We start from the raw sequence: 17,266 nt of genomic DNA, 5'->3' as shown, positions 1-17,266 counted from the left end.
TCCACACGGCTGCATCTAGAAGTTCAGACGAGAACAGCATCGTGAGCCCTGAAAGCTGCTTTCCACTAATGTTAACAATTTCGCAGCGTCATGTACTCCCAGACCCTGGCAGAGCTGTGCAACGGACAGTTTCCGTGTGAACCCGTGCACTTTCAGGAAGGTCATTCCTAGGTGTTGGATGTTTTGTTCATCGTGAGCATCCCCATTACATTCTGTAACTAGGAGAAGTCAGAGCTATCAACGGTCACATATTTGCCCCATCCAGCCATGCTGCTGGAAGTATTTTATGAGCTCCAGCGATTTTCTTTGGTTACTCCCAGTTCCCTGGCTTTGCGGTCAGGTCGTTTGCAGACATGTCACGTTCTTGTTTGGGAGTATTTGAAGCTGTTGCTTTTGTTGTCTGCTTCTTACCGTAGCAGGACATTTGAAGACAATACTGAATAAAAGCAGGGATTATCAGGATTCACATGTGATTTTAACAGGAATGCTTTCCTTTGAGATTACTATTTGGAGCATTCTTTTATTTTCTTGCACACTTATTGGCCTGTTTTCTACTTTAGCCAATGGGATCATTTATTTGCTTAAAAAATCCGTGCGCTTTCTTTTGAGATTTGCACAGGTACTCCATAGATCTACAGAAATGAGGAGGAGGGCTTGTGAGCAGGTGTGAGGGGGCAGGGCCTGGGAACTCGACCACTTGGACACTGATCTGGCAGGTGTCTTCATTACTCACTCTCTGTTTATCTTGTTTTACTCTAAACTAATTTGTGTTATGGTGATTTCCCCTGTATCTCCTGACTTCGCATCTGCTTTTCTCTCGAGTTCACTGTTCTGGTAGGGGGTCTTGTCGTTGGGCTCCTGACTGCTCAGGCGACTGCCTTGTTCAGCTGCTTTCCCAGCGCGGTTTTCAGCCTTGAAGCCTGTGTGTTTGCGAAGTGACACCAACCACATTTTCCTAGAATTAGGATCCTAAATGGTCTCCAGCTATACTTCCTAGATTTACTTGGATCTCAGTATTTCTAAGAAATGTTTATTGGAAATGGTGCTTTTTTTTTTTCTTTTCAGCCATTTGGGAGATTTCATTGAAAGCCTTTGTTCTTTTTCACACTTGTGGATGTGGTCGAGATTGTTTGCTATGAGGTCTCTACTTTGCAGATTCTAAGGTTTCCTTTTGCAGCCTCTAGCCTTTTTTTTTTTTAAGATTTTTTATTTATTTATTTGGCAGACAGATCACAAGTAGGCAGAGAAGCAGGCAGAGAGAGAGGAAGGGAAGCAGGCTCCCTGCTGAGCAGAGAGCCTGATGTGGGGCTCGATCCCAGGACCCTGAGATCATGACCTGAGCTGAAGGCAGAGGCTTTAACCCACTGAGCCAACCAGGTGCCCCACCTCTAGCCTTTTATAGCAAGAACAAGGCTGTTCTCTGTAGTTGATGCTGTTTGTTCTGTAGTTTGTTCATTCAGGAATATTGATCATATTGTTAAAATTCTTTGCAACCTTGTTTTTCTTCCATGTCAGATTTTCCTTATATTTCTAAGAGTTTTTGCTTTGTGGTTTTTAAAAAAAATTTAAATCCATTTAGCCTACATAGAGTACATCATTAGTTTCAGCAGTAGTGTTCAGTAATTCCTCAGTTGTGTGTAACACCCAGTGCTCTGTGTTTGATGCGGTCATTCTGCAAAACTTTCTGTCTCTCCCTGCTAACAGCGTAAGGTGCTCTTCTGCTGAATGCTGCTTGCCTGGGATCCGGCTCTCATGTGGGAACTACCACTCGCTGCTCTTATTGGCAAATTTTTCATCCAGCATTTACTGGCCCTTCCAAGACTTCAGATGTCATTTGTGTGGTTATCTTTAACAACATGATAAGCAGACTTTGCCATTGAATATGTTGGCTCGAATTCTCCCACTAACTGCTATACTGACATGCCTTTTATCATATTTTCTGTTTTTATTATTTGTTTGCAACTTCTTTTCTTTTTTACATTTTCTACAGTGATTTAGAAAGGTATTTTCTTTTTTAAAAAAAAAGCCACATTAGGAATGATTTTTTATGTTTTTTAGAAGTATACTTAAAAGTCCCCAATTCATTATGATGAACTCCCTCTCCTGATCCCGACTGGCTGGAATCACTGTGAGGGAACTGAAGGGCACAGGGCTGGCGCTGATCAGGCAGGAAGGGGGCTGTGGCGACAGCAGCCCACAGTGTTCCCTGGGGAAATGGCAGGTCCTCATGCCGGGGCTAACGGAAGAGGGAGGTGCCGCTCACACCAAGGTGGAAGCAACTGGACTTCGTCAGAGCGCCCCCTCCACTCAAGAACCCCACCAACAGCACAGAAAACCCAGAAGCTATGTACACATGCACTTCTGGGAAACACACAGTGGGAGCCGGGTCCTCTCATAAATAAAAATGAGCTATTTGAGGAGAACCAAAGTTTGCATCCCAGAAAGAAACATTCCCCACACTGGGTTCGTGGGGAGCCACCGGTGTAGGAGCTGGTCCCCTTCTGCCTCATGTTGCACCAGGGCCCGGGGAGGCAGGGTCTCCTCAGGTACAGGTTTCTACCCAGCTTTCCTGGAGCCTTTTCAAATACAGGACTGACAACCAAGGACCACCAGGTAGTGTGAAGTCTACGTCATGAAAGGAAAGCATAGGCCCCTGGAGAAACATCACTCCCGAAGCAAAAGGGAAATATTTTAGAAAAAAATAGAGGAGCTTGGGCATCAGTCGGTGCGTGGACAGAGCATCATGTGTCCCAGAACAGGACTCCGCAATGTGCAGGAACGGACCCCTCGTAAGACGGACAAATTGCCTCCAAATACATAAGAAACTCTCAAATTCCAACAATAAAAATTTTAAAACAATCTTTTTAATGGACAAAAGATTCGAACGGATCCTTCCCCACAGAATACACACACACAGCAAGAAAGCTCAGGCAGATGCTTGCCATGTTTGGTCACGAGGGAAGCGCCAATCAAACCGCGGGAGACGGGCTATCTACCTTCCTCGGAATAACTTCCGTTGAAGAAAATGACCAACAGAGGCTTGGCGAGGACGCAGAGGCTCTGAGACACGCACCCTGCCCCAGGAAGCGCCGTGGTGAAAGCATTCTGGCAGTTTCTTGAAAGTGAAACACACCCTTGCTATCCAACGCAAGGATGTCACTCCTAGGTAATTAGTTACCCAGGAGAAGCGAAAGCATGTATCTAATTAAAGACTTTTACATGAACGTGCATAGCAGCTTTATTTGCAACAGCCCCAAACCGGAAACAATCCCGCTGTCCTTTAGCCGGTGAATGACTAACCGTCTGCTGTTTGTGTCCATACAGTGGACCACGCCGTGAGAGGGACACAGCGGCAGTAACAAAGTGACAGCATCTCAGAGCGCCATGCCGGCCAAAAGAAGTGAGACAGAAGAGCACAGACTGCTGTGTAAGGTGAGTGTTTGCCAGTTTACAGAGGGGCCAGAGGAAGCATTTGGGATCGATGCTCATTATCTTGCTAGTGGGATGGTTTCCATCTGCCTGCACCAAATCATACTGTAAATACATGCAGTCCGTTGGGCGTCCGTCACACCTCGATGTTTTAAAGACCTGAGTTTATCGTACCCACACAGCAATAGGATGCCATGAAAACAAAATTACCGAGAACAGTGCATCTAGGAAATTAGAAAACAAATATGTGGTAGAAGAGGTACAGGGTACAATCAAGTCAATCCTAGAAAATATAACAGAAGGCCAAGAACCAAAAAACACAGGATCAGTTAAGAGGTCCGATGCCTGGCCGGGGGGCGTTACAGAAAAGCGCTCTCCATACTTCTGTGCTGGGGATGATTTCGGACACTTTCTCCACAAAAGCTGATCAGAGGTTTGCTTCACAGTGACCCGTGAGACAAAGAACCGCCAGACCTGGTTACCCTTCTGGTGAAGGGAGGAAGCAAGTGGCCGAGTGGTTCGCTGGAGAATAGTACAGTGTTAGCGGTTTGAGAGGAGGCGGAACAAACTTACTGTCTGCGGGGAGCACGTGTGTAATAGAAGCAGGAAGATGTGGGCTGGACACACGTTAAGCCCGTGACTGTGATTATCTTCGAGGACGAGGGGGCTGAGGCAGGAGTCTAGGTGACAGCACTGCTGTGCGATGGGCAAGTCTTCCTGCTGGTGTGAGAAATCTGAAGCAAATGTATCAAATCTACTTCTTCTGACTTGACTAGTTATACTGGGGGCTTATGTGATGTGACTAGTTATACTGGGGAGGATGTAATACGACTAGTTATACTGGGGGTGATGTTATACTTTGTAGCTTTATGTATTGTTTATTTCTTAATTTTAAAAAAGAGAACACAGAGAAGGGCCATGGAGCCCAGATTGTGAGGAGAGTGAAGCCAGGGTGTGTAAATCGGGAGGGAGACGTGGGGCAACAAGGCAGGCGGGACCCTGGAGAGCCCCACGCAGGCCTGCGGCTGCCCCTGTATCCCTAGGACAGAGTCTTCAACATGGCTTTGTTGTCTTAGTTGTTAGAATTCGGGGTTCAAGGCCGCACAAGGAGTTCTTGAGCCCTTCTGCAGACTGGCGGGGGCAGGGGAGCAGGGAGGTGTTTCACAGGTTAAATATACATCCCCTGAGACCTGGGGCCCGAGGGAGAATGGCAGGGACAGGTCACTCAGTCTGCGGTCCCTGAAGCTGCCTGCGGCCCACCGTGCCGGGCTCTGCATGACACCAGGTGATCAAAGGCAAAATACAGTTTTGTCCTCAGGAGATCTGTGGGCTGGCATGGGGACCGATGTACCATGAATATACAACCTGATATTTGCATTATGGGAATTTAAAAGGACAGAGGGCCCCGCGAGTCTGCTCAGAGAGGGCAGTATTTATATGATTCAGGGAGAAACAGCCTGGGCACAAGTGATACCTGTAGGACCAGAGGTTTGGAGGAGCAAGGAGGCTCACCAGTTAGGCCGGTGTGGGTGAAAATAAAGTGAGAAGAGGGAGTGGGGCGTTGGGGGGCGGGATGAGACGGACAGGGGAGGAGCAGAGCAAGAAGGTGCCCACGTGGCTGCTGCAGGACGACAGGAGGACCCATCACTCTGGGGCAGCAATGTGGAGAGCCGCGTGGGGGCCGGGGAGGGGCTGCGGGGCAGGCAGGGAGTTCGGAGAAGAGGAAATGAGGGTCAGAAGGGACGAAGTACAGGATGGGGAGAGTAGGAACGGCTTTTGGGAGCAGGAGTTGAGGCTGGACTTTTCAATAAGCGTAAGATTCAAAGAGACATGGACTAAAGAAGCTACGTGGGAGACAGAGAAGCACGTGGGAAGATGCTTAACCTCTTCAGTCGCAGGGAGGTGCAAATTAAAACCGTGACATACACCAGAGACAGACGGCAGCATCAAAAGGCCTGACCTAAGTGCTGGCGAGGGTGTCCAGGGCCGGGAGCTCTCACCCTGCATTGCAGGGGTGAGGTGGAGGGGGTGGAGGGAGCCAAGGGGGGGTGAGGGGCTGGGATGGGGGTGAAGCAGTGAGGCCACTTGGGGCAATCTCCAAATTCCAACTTCCTTCTTTTTTTTTTTTTTTAAATTTATTTATTTTCAGAAAAACATTATTCATTATTTTTTTTCACCACACCCAGTGCTCCATGCAAGCCGTGCCCTCTATAATACCCACCACCTGGTACCCCAACCTCCCACCCCCCCGCCACTTCAAACCCCTCAGACTGTTTTTCAGAGTCCATAGTCTCTCATGATTCACCTCCCCTTCCAATTTACCCAAATTCCCTACTCCTCTCTAACGCCCCTTGTCCTCCATGCTATTTGTTATGCTCCACAAATAAGTGAAACCATATGATAATTGACTCTCTCTGCTTGACTTATTTCACTCAGCATAATCTCTTCCAGTCCCGTCCATGTTGCTACAAAAGTTGGGTATTCATCCTTTCTGATGGAGGCATCATACTCCATAGTGTATATGGACCACATCTTCCTTATCCATTCGTCCGTTGAAGGGCATCTTGGTTCTTTCCATAGTTTGGCGACCGTGGCCATTGCTGCTATAAACATTGGGGTACAGACGGCCCTTCTTTTCACGACATCTGTATCCTTGGGGCAAATACCCAGGAGTGCAATTGCAGGGTCATAGGGAAGCTCCATTTTTAATTTCTTGAGGAATCTCCACACTGTTCTCCAAAGAGGCTGCACCAACTTGCATTCCCACCAACAGTGGAAGAGGGTTCCCCTTTCTCCACATCCTCTCCAACACATGTTGTTTCCTGTTTTGTTAATTTAGGCCATTCTAACTGGTGTAAGGTGATATCTCAATGTGGTTTTCCAACTTCCTTCTTTATTCTTCTCCTTTTCTCTTTCCCTTCCTTTCATTCTCTTATTCTCTCTCCCTCGCACCCCCCCCTTTTTTTTTTTTTTAATTTTCAGATATTTAGTGCTGATCAAAGCCCCAGTAACTCACGGTCTTACAGTTCACCATGACTTGATCACGGACCACAAACACTCCAAAGGGTCATCTACTTGCACCCAAGAACACAGCATTTTCTTAATTTTTTAACTGTGAGTTTCAAAGTTTAGCTGAGTTTCTCTTGACACTTAGGAAGTTTTAGCCATAAACATTGAATTAAAAAAAAATTTTTTTTTACATGTTCCTTGAAGAACATTCAGTATGAGTTTAAGCTGTGCACCATTGTAAATTTTAGTAATTACGTTTCTGATATTCATCATCCTTGGACTAAAATTACTGAAAGCTTTGCTTTATTGTCAAAGCTCAGAAGTATTTATCCCATGGACTGAATTACAAGACAAGTGTGTTATTGGGGGATCTGGAGACACTTTATCACACACTAAGTGTAGACTGTAATACCGTAAGAAATTCCAGTTCAAGCTGGCAGGCAAAATATAATTCAGGCTTAAGAGTTCTGTATTTAAAAAGCAAATAAAATTTCAATTTGAATAAATAATAATTTCAGTTATGAATAAATATTTTCATTCATCATATATTTCATGAATATCATATTTGAGTAATATTTCTGAGATACATTTGAAAATATTTTTGAAACATTTGAAATACATTTGAAAATATCTATGAATATTTTCATTTAAAAATTTCATTTGTGAACACATAATAATTTCATTCATAAAATAATAATTTCATTTTCAAACGTTCGGCCCTGCAAAGAATGGAATGCACACCTGAGAACCGTTCCTACACCATTACCCCACTTGGCTCTTTCTGGAGATGTCAAGCCCTGGAGACACTGGATGATTCATAACCCAAGAGTTCGCAGGCTCCTACATCAGCCAGCTTTGCATATAGCTCTTTGATGCGAAAAGCTGAAGCCTATAAAAATTCACTCTAAGTATGGTAGTCACCAAAATAGGAGCATTTTCCCAGTAACATCCCAGAGTCATAAAGTTATACTACTATACTGTGTATATAGCACATATGTTGTCTATATACTCTAAGTTATACAACTCTACCGTGTATGTGTGTAGATATATATATACAGTAGCTAGTTATATATACAATGCTGAGTTACAATACTTCATTAAATATTTTCACATTTACATCAAATATTTTAAAAGTACAGGTTTGTTCAAAGTGGAGTTTCTCCAGGTACAGTGCAAACTGGTTGGACCAGAAAAAAAGTGAATATTATTAACTAAAAATGTCATTTTTATTCACAAAATTTTAACCTGATTTTTTCACTTTAAAAAAAAAAAACAACAACTAGTTCAAAAGTGGCCTCATCCTATAAAGATGCACCTTTGCCCGGTCACAGTGAAAGAGACATGAGTGATTCCTCTTTTCTTTGCTACTATCTGCCTTAGGGTTCCTCGCAAAATTGCTGTAACGCACCAGCCCCACGCCTGCAGGACGCGCTACGGTGACAGCACTGTGTGAGACCATCAGACACAAATTCAACAAAAGCAGCAGGTTGGTTGTTAGTGTGTTAGATTGTTCCGATTTTGACTGGTTCTATGCTAGTTATTTACCTAAAACATTGCCACTTTCCCAAGCTATTGCTAGGCCGTCCTGAATGGTAGACACCCCAGAGTGTTCCATTCATGAGGGTTGGTGGCAGGATCCCTGGTGAGCACCACATGACCTTCGTGGTTCACACCACACACACATGTCCACTGCAGTCCAATGTGAAGACCTAATAGGGAGCCCGGAGTAATAGGGCTCAAAATGCTTGTTAAATACAGAAAACGACTTTCACTTTGTTTCTTACCAGAGTCAGAAAGCCACGGTACGAGAGCCCTGGGCTTCAGTGGAAGCCGGGAAGGGCACTGAAGCCTGGGGATCTGGATCCCTAAGGAAGAGTTGTGCAGGGGGATGGTGGCTCTCAGGAGGAGGGTCTGGAGTACTGTGCCTGGCATTGCCCCTGGCTGGAGGCCTTCAAGTCTGCCGCCAAACACCACTGGCCGGTGTATTTTCAGTCTTGGAAGCCTGTCTCCTTGGAAGCAAGTTAGTGGTACCTGCAGGGAAGGAGGGGTGGCCGTCGCAGGGCGGAAGTAACTTCTAGAAGCTACAGCCCCTCCCTAGGACAGTGTGAACCGCTATATCTGCCTCTGGGCTGTTACTTGACCTCATTCTCAAAGCACTGACTCAACCCTGACTAGCTTCACCAACGATGAGATTTGGGGAGTCCTTGGGCTACCATGAAGTCCAAGATTGCCAAACAAATCGTAACTTTAAAAGCTGTAGCAAGTGTCAGTCTGTGGTCACCGGTGCCTCTGGCCTCCTGCACTCCTGGGGAGGGCCCGCCGCCTGCTTTTCCCCATGTGTGAACACGGGTCCCCCACCCCACTGTGGGCAGCTCTTAGCTAGGGTTCAGCTTGGGACCCCGGCCCTGTCTGCCTGTGCCTGCCGGGCAGGAGGCCTCTCTGCAGGGAGACAGATCTGCTGCTGGAGCCACAGCCTGTCCTCGGGGAACCCGTCCTGGCCGTCACTGGTCAGGGTGTTAGCCCCTGGCCCTCTCTGCCTGGCCGCGGCCCTCCCTTATAACTGGGGATCCCCGGAGAAGTAGGTACATGCAGACTCCCTGCTCACTGCTCCCTTCGGAGCCGCCTCTTCAGGACCCAAGGCCCTTGCGAGCTCCTCCCTTGACTCGGGCTGGGACCAGAGGCAAAAGCCCTTCCCACAGTGCCCTTCTGGCTCATCTGCCCCTCCCCCTCCTTGAAGCCAGGGTCTGAGAGCACCTCCTTCCCCACTTCAGCGTCCCCAGGTCCCCAGCATGGAAGAGGTGGTTCCCATGCTTGTCCCCAGCCCCCGGCCTGTCTCTGGCCTCAGCCTTGGGATTTGGGTGTCACCTAGGTTGCAGGGCAGAGGGAGGGGCTGGCCTGGCAGGAAGGGGTTGAATTCAGGGGGCATTCCAGAGGCTGTCACCATCTTAACCATCACCAGCAGCAGGTTGTTTCCCCCTGGCCCTACAGCCTCTCCTCCATGGGCTCAGAATCCCCTCCAGCACCCCCAGGACTCAGAGCTGAAGCTTCTCCCCACTTGACTTTCTGGCGTCTGGAGCTCTTCCTGGCAGTGACTTCTCTCCCACCTTCTACTTGCTTTCTCCCCGAACCATCTGCGTCCCTGCTTCTCCCTCAGCAAGGCCGCCGGGTACAGCCTCCGTCACATGCGATCTGGGGACACTCGCGGGCTACCGGCGGCAGGCAGACTCTCCCCGCTGGCCGTCCAGCTCAGAATGGAAGCGCACCGAGGCAGAAACTTCTTGTACCTTCCTCAAAGGACGCTTCCCAGGGTCAGGAGTACCTTCCGCACTATGGACTGAGGGCAGAGGGCACCAAACACGGCCAGAGGGGCTTCTTCCTCCAGCTGTTTTGGGTCATTTCTTTCTTTTCTTTCTTTTTTTTTTTTTTTTAAGATTTTATTTATTTACTTGACAGAGAGAGTGAGAGAGAGAGAGAGAGCACACAAGCAGGGGAGAGGCAGAGAGAGAGGGAAAAGCAGGGTCCCCACCGAGAAGGGAGCCCAGTGTGGGACTGGATCCCAGGAGGCCGGGATCAGGACCTGAGTGAAAGGCAGCCGTGTCACTGACGGAGCCACCCAGGTGCCCCTTTGTTTGGGGTCATTTCAATACCCGAAGCGTCAGAAGAAAATAAGTGACGTGCTAAGTCAGCCAAACCGTGTCCTGGTCCTCCCAGCGCCTCACCTGAGAGCCAGGACCTCATGAACACAGTCAGCTGTGCTCCAGCCGAGGATCTGCTGCAAGTAGACCACTTTCCCGGGGCTGGCTTTGTTTATTTCTTTTGAACATCCTCCCCTTTTCCTTGAAGAAAGCGGGGCCGGAACGTCATGTTTCTATCACCGCCGACCAGCGGACGTCAAGAACGCTACTTCAGAATATTCTCCTTTCATTTGTAAACGCCTCGATGCAGCCAAATGTAAACCAAATATTATGTTGTTATTTCTTCAATGCCTGCTTCTGCAAGAGCAGTCAGCTGTTCTGTAAAGTGAACAGATGTCTAACGGGGCAGGATAGCAGTGCCTCCGCAGGGCTGTGTCTAGATGTCTGTGGCCAGATGGACAGGTCCCTGTCTGGGGGGCAGAGCATAAAGGCTTGGGCGCCATTCTCCTGCATTCTGGGAGGGGGTGGGCTTCCTTCTTCCACCGGGGGGGAGACAAGACTGCCCACCTGGCTTGGAGCCTCGATGCTTAAGGGAGCATCTTGGGGAGACGGCGCGTCCACACCGTGTGCGCAGCTGGTCCTGTGATGAGCATCGTTTCTGCCCCGAGTGGGAAAGGGGAGGCGGACCTACATCCTTCGAAGGCTGATGCAGGCCTCCCAGTAGGAGAGGAGCCCCGCCGTCGGACGGCCCTTTGCCGGGTACCTCTCTAACTTGATATTTCGTTTAGGAAGAGGCCGGAAACGGGGTTGCTTTATGGGTCACACTGGAAGAATGGGTCTTCATCACCTACAGTGGGGCTGGTTGAGAAAGGATGACTGACACTGTTAAAACTCTGTGTTCTGAAGAGAATATGTAGGAAAGCTTTGTGTGATGCTCAGAGCTGATTGCGAGGCACCGTCCGCGGGCCAGACACAGACCCCAGATGACATGAAAAGACCTGCCACTTCCCCATCTTGCTTCTCAGAGCGAGGCTCATCAGAGCTTGGCCAGGACGGGGCTGAGGACCAGGAAGCTCATGGCCAAGCTGCCCAAGTGCTGAGGAGCCAGGAATAATCAGCCTGGACTCCTGGGCATCGTGAATTAAAGAGGCATTTCAGAAAGCTAAGGCTTCATTAATTCCCAGTGCTTAAGGTGGAAAATAATTGAAGTCTCTAGGACCAGGGCTGTCTGCACACTGAGTGTTGAAGGATCCCATTAAGCATCTTGGACCAACAGCCACTCTGCTGTCAGGCAGTCCCATCTCAAGGGACGCACCTGAGAGCAGACAGTGTCCACCACCAACGTCCCCCTAGAAATCTTGGCACGAGCCCAAGCGTCATGGTCAAGGTGAACACTGATATCCCAGCCGTCACGTTCTCATCTGGAGAGGTCTGCTATCCCTGTTGATGTCTGCATGTTATTGCTGTGTTCCCGTGATGGTGAGGACAGGCCCGCCCCCGTGCCTCTCTCACTGGAGCCGACGGGGTGGTCCTCAGTATTGCTGTCCTAGGAAATAGCGGCCTAGGGAGAATGTGCAAGGGCAAGCTCAGATACTAAACTTCTTCGGTTTGATAGAATTAAAAGCAAGAGTCAAAGAGATAATGCTTTTCTTTCTCTCTTAACATCCAGCGGCCCTGGCCTAAAATATATACGTGGGAGGCAGGAATGTAGAAACATCTCAAATCTATTGGTATCTTACTCTTTGCAAAGTATTCAACAGTCTGGATTGGTTATTTTCCCTCCATTCCAGAGCAGCAAAATCTGTTCTCCAAGGATCTATGGGGCTGAGAAATCTCCATCCCCAACCAGGATTCCCTAAGGAGGGCCCCACTTATTCCCTATTTTAGCACTGATGGCCAAATTTGAAAGCGCCTTAAAAAAAAGGAATGTTACTTGGTATGAGTATCCTTATCCATCACTTTTGAAAGATGTGGTGAAGGAATGTTCAGCCCAACCAGTCTAGAAACATGTTTCCCTTGTCACCGTAAGCCAGTTCTTTTTGCTTGGAGGAAGAAATGTCTGCATTAGGGCCATGAGGGAAGAAACACTTGTGCGACAGGCATCTGAGAAAATGCTCAGTATCCTGTGTCATCAGGGACTCGCCAATTAAAACCACCGTGAGATGCTGCCACACCCCTATCAGAGTAGTCAAACCCAGAACACGGAGGACTCCAGACACTGGTGAGGGCGTAGGGGAGAAGAAACTTTCCTGCATCGCTGGGTGGAGGGCAGTGTGGTCACTTTGGGAGGCAGCATGGCAGTTTCTTACAGAGTTAAACTCACTTTTAACCAAATGATCTAACACATGTGCTCACCTGGTTGAAATGAGTTGAACATTTATTTATGTCCACACAAAAACTCACATGAATGTGTGTAGCAGCTTTATTTACAATCGCCAAAACTTAGACACAACCAAGGTGTCTTCCACCAGCCGAGTGGGTGAAGAAACAGTGGCCCATCCCGACAGTGTGATATTATTCTGAGCTAAAAAGAAATGAGCTATGAAGTCACAAACAGGCCAGGAAGAAACTTGAAGGCAGAGCACTCAGTGGAAGGAGCGGATCCACAAAGGCCACATGCTGAATGATTCCAGCTACGTGACATTCTGGAAGAGGCCGAACTTTGAAGACAGTGAAAAGATCAGAGGTTGTCGGGGTGGGGGAGGGGTGACAGGTGGAGCACAGAGGATCTCTAGGACAGCGAAACTACTCTGTATGATGCTGTAACGACGGGTACATGTTATCATGCATTTGTCAAAACCCATACGGGATACAACGCCAAGAGTGACCACTAATGTCAACCGTGGACTTCAATTCATCATGATGTATTATTATAATATTATTACTTCATTATAATCATTTGTATTTGTCACTTAAATGTTCATCTATTTTAGTTATTCAGTTTAAATGCTGTTTAGATTTTGCTCTATTTGAATTATTACTGTATTATTAATATCTCCAGTTATTACAAATGCACCATGCTAATGCAAGATGTTAATAATAGGGAAACCATGTCTGGGGAGAGAATGGTAGATGGGAACTCTACTGTCCACTCAATTTCTGATGCTCTGATTTTCACGGGGCTGTGCTCCAGTGCCATCCTGTTAAAAGGCGCCCAGGAGAGTGGACGGGTGACTCTGAGCTCTTCAGAGAGCCCTCATGCTGGATGGACTTCTCAAAGGCAGGTGTGTAAACCCCAAACAGGGGCCAACTTCCCAGCAGTCGATTTCAGGACAAGCGTGCCACCTGTTTGCACAGCTAGTCCCTTCTGCAAACCAGACACTGTGGAGGGAGAGTTAAGGACAGTGGGACGAGCCTGCCCCATGTGGCCGCAGCTAGCTCATGTGGCACTTTGGGGCAAGTTATAAAAAGGTGCCCTTCTTCTCATCTACCTGTCAGAAAATTGTCACTAGGTGCTGACTGTTTCAGAACAAGACACATCCATCTGCTAGAAAACTGTTTAGAGAAATACAAACCTGTACTATCCACACCCCTGAGGATATCCCCTAAATGTGGCACCCGGACACAGCCACCACCCATCAGCTCCTGGCCCATCCCTCCTGGTGACGGACTCCCTGGACGACAGACCAGGACCCTGAGGAGCCTCCTCCTCCAGGCTCACAATCACACACCGCAGCTTGGGAGCCAGAGACATTTCAGATAATGGGAAGAATTCCTTTGTGCAGCCTCCTCAGGCGCCCTTTGTTTCTCAGTTAATACCAAACAAATGAGCTGTTGCTCCGCATTTGTGTGTATTTCAGTCAGTTAATTGGATTCAGTTCTGCCTGACTGGGAAGGTTTTCTGTCTTGTGCTCCTTGAATAGTGAAGTCTTGGGTCACAGTCCTAAAGTCTTCAGGGGACAGCCTCCCCACACATCTCCAGTACTGAGTGGCAACTTAAATCCTAAGAACATCCAATGCCTGTATCTTATGGACCTTTTTTTTTTTTCTATAGTAAGTAACAATTTAGTTCAGCACAAGAGATACTATTCAAAGAAATATAAATAACAGCCTCTGCTGGGAGCTTCATTGTGCTGGGACTAGTCCAGTGGGAAATGCAAAATTACTAAGTGAACACCAAGAAAGAGAAGGGGGAACAAGTTGCCCACTTGAAAAAATAAAAAGGAGCATGATGTTACTTTCACTTTTATTAGAAAACATGTCTTATGATAGCCTCCAGTTGTTTCCTTTCTACTAGAAAAACCCCATTCTGCTCTGCAAGGAGGAACAGTCAACATTTCCTCCTAGTCTGGCCTCCCTCTGGGCTCCTCGTTTTCTTGACAAACAGCACCTGCGAGTGCCAAGCTGGGGTTCTACGGAGATCTATACAGGACAGTTCTTTCTTTTTCTTTTTTAACGTGGAGCGCTTCATGAATTTCTGTGTCATCCTTGCTCATCTTCTCTGTATCATTCCTGTTTTAGGATGTGTGTTGCCAAAGCGAGCACTACGGGACAGTTCTTCACCTCAAGGCACTCCTTACCTGCCGGTTCTACAGACAATAGAATAATTTTTATTCGAAGTGGCAGGTGCAAATTATGTACAAGACACAGTGTCAGTGGAGGAGAAATGCCTGATTCTGCAGAGATACCAGATGACATTTCAGACTGGTCTTTGTGCCAGAAATCTAATTATTGTCAACCATTTAATTATCTTCCTGGACGCGCAGGAAGATGACATTAAACATCCCTTTGTAGCTGAGTGGGGCCATAAAACTAATTCTGACTGACAGAATGTGGGCAGGTGTGATGTACAAAACATCCATGTTGGCCCGTAAAGTCTTGGACACCTGATCTTTCCTCTCTTCTCCTATGGCAAGTTGGAGCTCCATGTTGGAAATAGCAGCATCCCAAGATGGAAGGCACTGGATCACTGAGTCATTGTCTGAAGGAGAGTGCCCTACCTGGGAAATCCCCAGTGGATATGGGGAAGGTGGCAAATGAATTTATTTTGTGGAGCCACTGGAATTGTGGGTTGTTTGCAACATGATTGCAACATGATAGCATGATTTATTGAGTAGTGTGGAAAGTGGTATCTTGAGGAGGTTGCGACTGTAACAAAACTATGTATCCATTTTCTTAGCAGTTGGGCAGGAGGCAAGGAAGACACATGGCTTATTGGATGGCTGAACATCTGCTTAGGTACTGACAAAACATGGCAAGAGGGCTGCCTGCAGAGACTTGGAAGGCAGACCTCATCACTGTAGGATCATAGGAGGACTTGCTGGAAAATTGAATATTAAAAATGTGTTTGAATTGGAAGTGGTCTGTTTGGAAAGGCAATGTAAGAAAGAGATGAGCTCAGGGAGTAATTGGCTATTTTGTAAGCAGAGAATGAAAGGTAATAGGATCCAGAAATTCGGGACCTTGTAGGGTTGCAAAAGATAACTTGCATCTAGCCCCCAACCAGTAAGTAATGGAATAAAAAATATTTTGACCTCGTTAAGTACTGGTGAATCTTCTAAGTTAAGGTGCCTAAAGTGACTGAGGGCCAAGGTGTGAATAAGTGCATGGACTTCCCACTCATCCCTGTGGCCTCAGAGAGCTGAGACAGATTCAGAGCAGGGAGGAAGCAGTGAAACGAAGTAGGTTCCAGAATGACATCCAAAAAAGGGGTAAGGTTACTGTTACAATTAGATCAGAAGCCACTTAGTTTTTGAAACCACTGTACTGCCAAGAATACCATGAATCTGGACCCCAAAAATCCTTCAGTTGTTTGGGACATAAAAACAAACTTTGATTCTCCAGTCTTTGCTAAACAGGAAGTGAGCTCCCAAAGCTGTATTGCCACCAGGAGAACATACTCCCCAAAGGCCACTCCCCTGTGGCCATGCATAATAAGGACCAAGGAGGAGCCCCCAGAGGGTGAGGTCTGGGCGGTCTCCGCGGCATGTCAGCCTCCAGAGCAGAGAAGATCACTACAGCTGTCCTGTAGGACTCAAGTGCATCTGTGATGGGTGTGAGCCTTCCCTGCTCCCTTTCTCCAAGAGGGAGGGTTCCATGTGTTCCCAGACCCCGATGCACCACTATGGATTGGAAATCAGGGAAACCAGTGGAAAGTCAAGTATTTCTCGGGTCACAGGGGACCAGACCAAAAGGGCTGTTCCTGCTCTCCACGGAGAGGCCAGATCCACTCAGAGATCTTGGGCCCTGAGTTGGTTACTGTAGCTGAACGGCTGTGTGCTTTCTTTCTTGGGAAGAGTGTGCGCAAGCTCTATCCTGTGGGGAGAAAATGAAAGCAGTTTGGTGACTAGAAGGGTAGCCAGCAGCAGAGATGATGTTCTAAGTTGATTTCCTTGCTTCATTTCCCTCCTGGGTTACAGTAAATGACATTTCCCTTTCTCTTGCATCTGGGGACAACCAGATTTGCTCTGACCCATGTAATATGGGCAGAAATGATGCGAGCCTATGTTGGCTTGTGCTGTTTAAAGAAACGATGAAAGCTTCCATACACACTTGTCTTTCTTCTTTTCTGTGTCCTAAGATGTTCCCACCACATGGAGGAAGGCTTCTCAGGAGAGCCCCCCAACCAACCAGGGACACCCACGCGGATTTGGGTAAGTGAGAGTGAGCTGCCGTTATGTTGAGGGACTGAGGCTTAGCATTACTTGCCTAAATAATCCTGTCTGGAACACTGATCAGGAGTTCACATGGTAGGTGAGGGGAAGGAAACAGGGCGTTCAGCTGTAATGAAAACAGAGGCTGAAGCGTGTTCATCAGAGGGGGGCTTGGGCCGGAGGTCATGAAAGACACGACTGAGGATCCGTCATAGGCTGAGGAGACGAAGGTCCCAACAAATTAACCATGATGTGGGATCCTGGACCGTAAAAGGATGTTCGAGGAAAAGCTGGTACAATTATACAAGATCTGTAGTTCAGTGTTGATTTCATGATTGCATGAAGGGCGTATGGGAACTCTCTACTGTTTTGCAACCTTTCTATGATCATCTAAACCTATGACAAAGTGAAAGAATGAAAAAATACATTGCAGGACATGGCGTCAGATTGAACAGCTAAGCAGGAATTCAGGAGTTCTGTCTAAAGGGCCTCTGGCAAGAGGTGGTGGGGGTAGGAGGGCTGGTAAGGGACGTAAGGTAGGCGAAGGAGGCAAATGGAAACCCCCAGCCAGCCACACATGGGTTATTATTTCAACACCTT

General features: G+C 47.6%; 1 protein-coding gene and 1 pseudogene across 1 annotated transcript in view; one reads left to right on the top strand and one right to left on the bottom strand.

Annotated features, from left to right (window-relative positions):
• The window catches only part of SRD5A1 (steroid 5 alpha-reductase 1), a 39,299-nt gene extending 22,633 nt beyond the window's left edge, over positions 1-16,666 (top strand). Inside the window, exons 5-7 of the transcript XR_006382357.1 lie at positions 3,325-3,432; positions 7,819-7,924; positions 16,594-16,666. The gene's annotated coding sequence lies outside the window, so the exon portion shown is untranslated. The remainder of the gene's footprint in view (positions 1-3,324; positions 3,433-7,818; positions 7,925-16,593) is intronic.
• On the bottom strand, positions 14,465-14,558 carry LOC122898261 (annotated as a pseudogene).
• Positions 16,667-17,266: the final 600 nt, after the last annotated feature.

Source organism: Neovison vison, chromosome 1 (assembly GCF_020171115.1).
Source record: "Neovison vison isolate M4711 chromosome 1, ASM_NN_V1, whole genome shotgun sequence".
NCBI lineage: Eukaryota > Metazoa > Chordata > Mammalia > Carnivora > Mustelidae > Neogale > Neogale vison.
The sequence above is the reverse complement of the archived record's forward strand: the minus strand, read 5'-3'. Positions and strand labels throughout refer to the sequence as shown.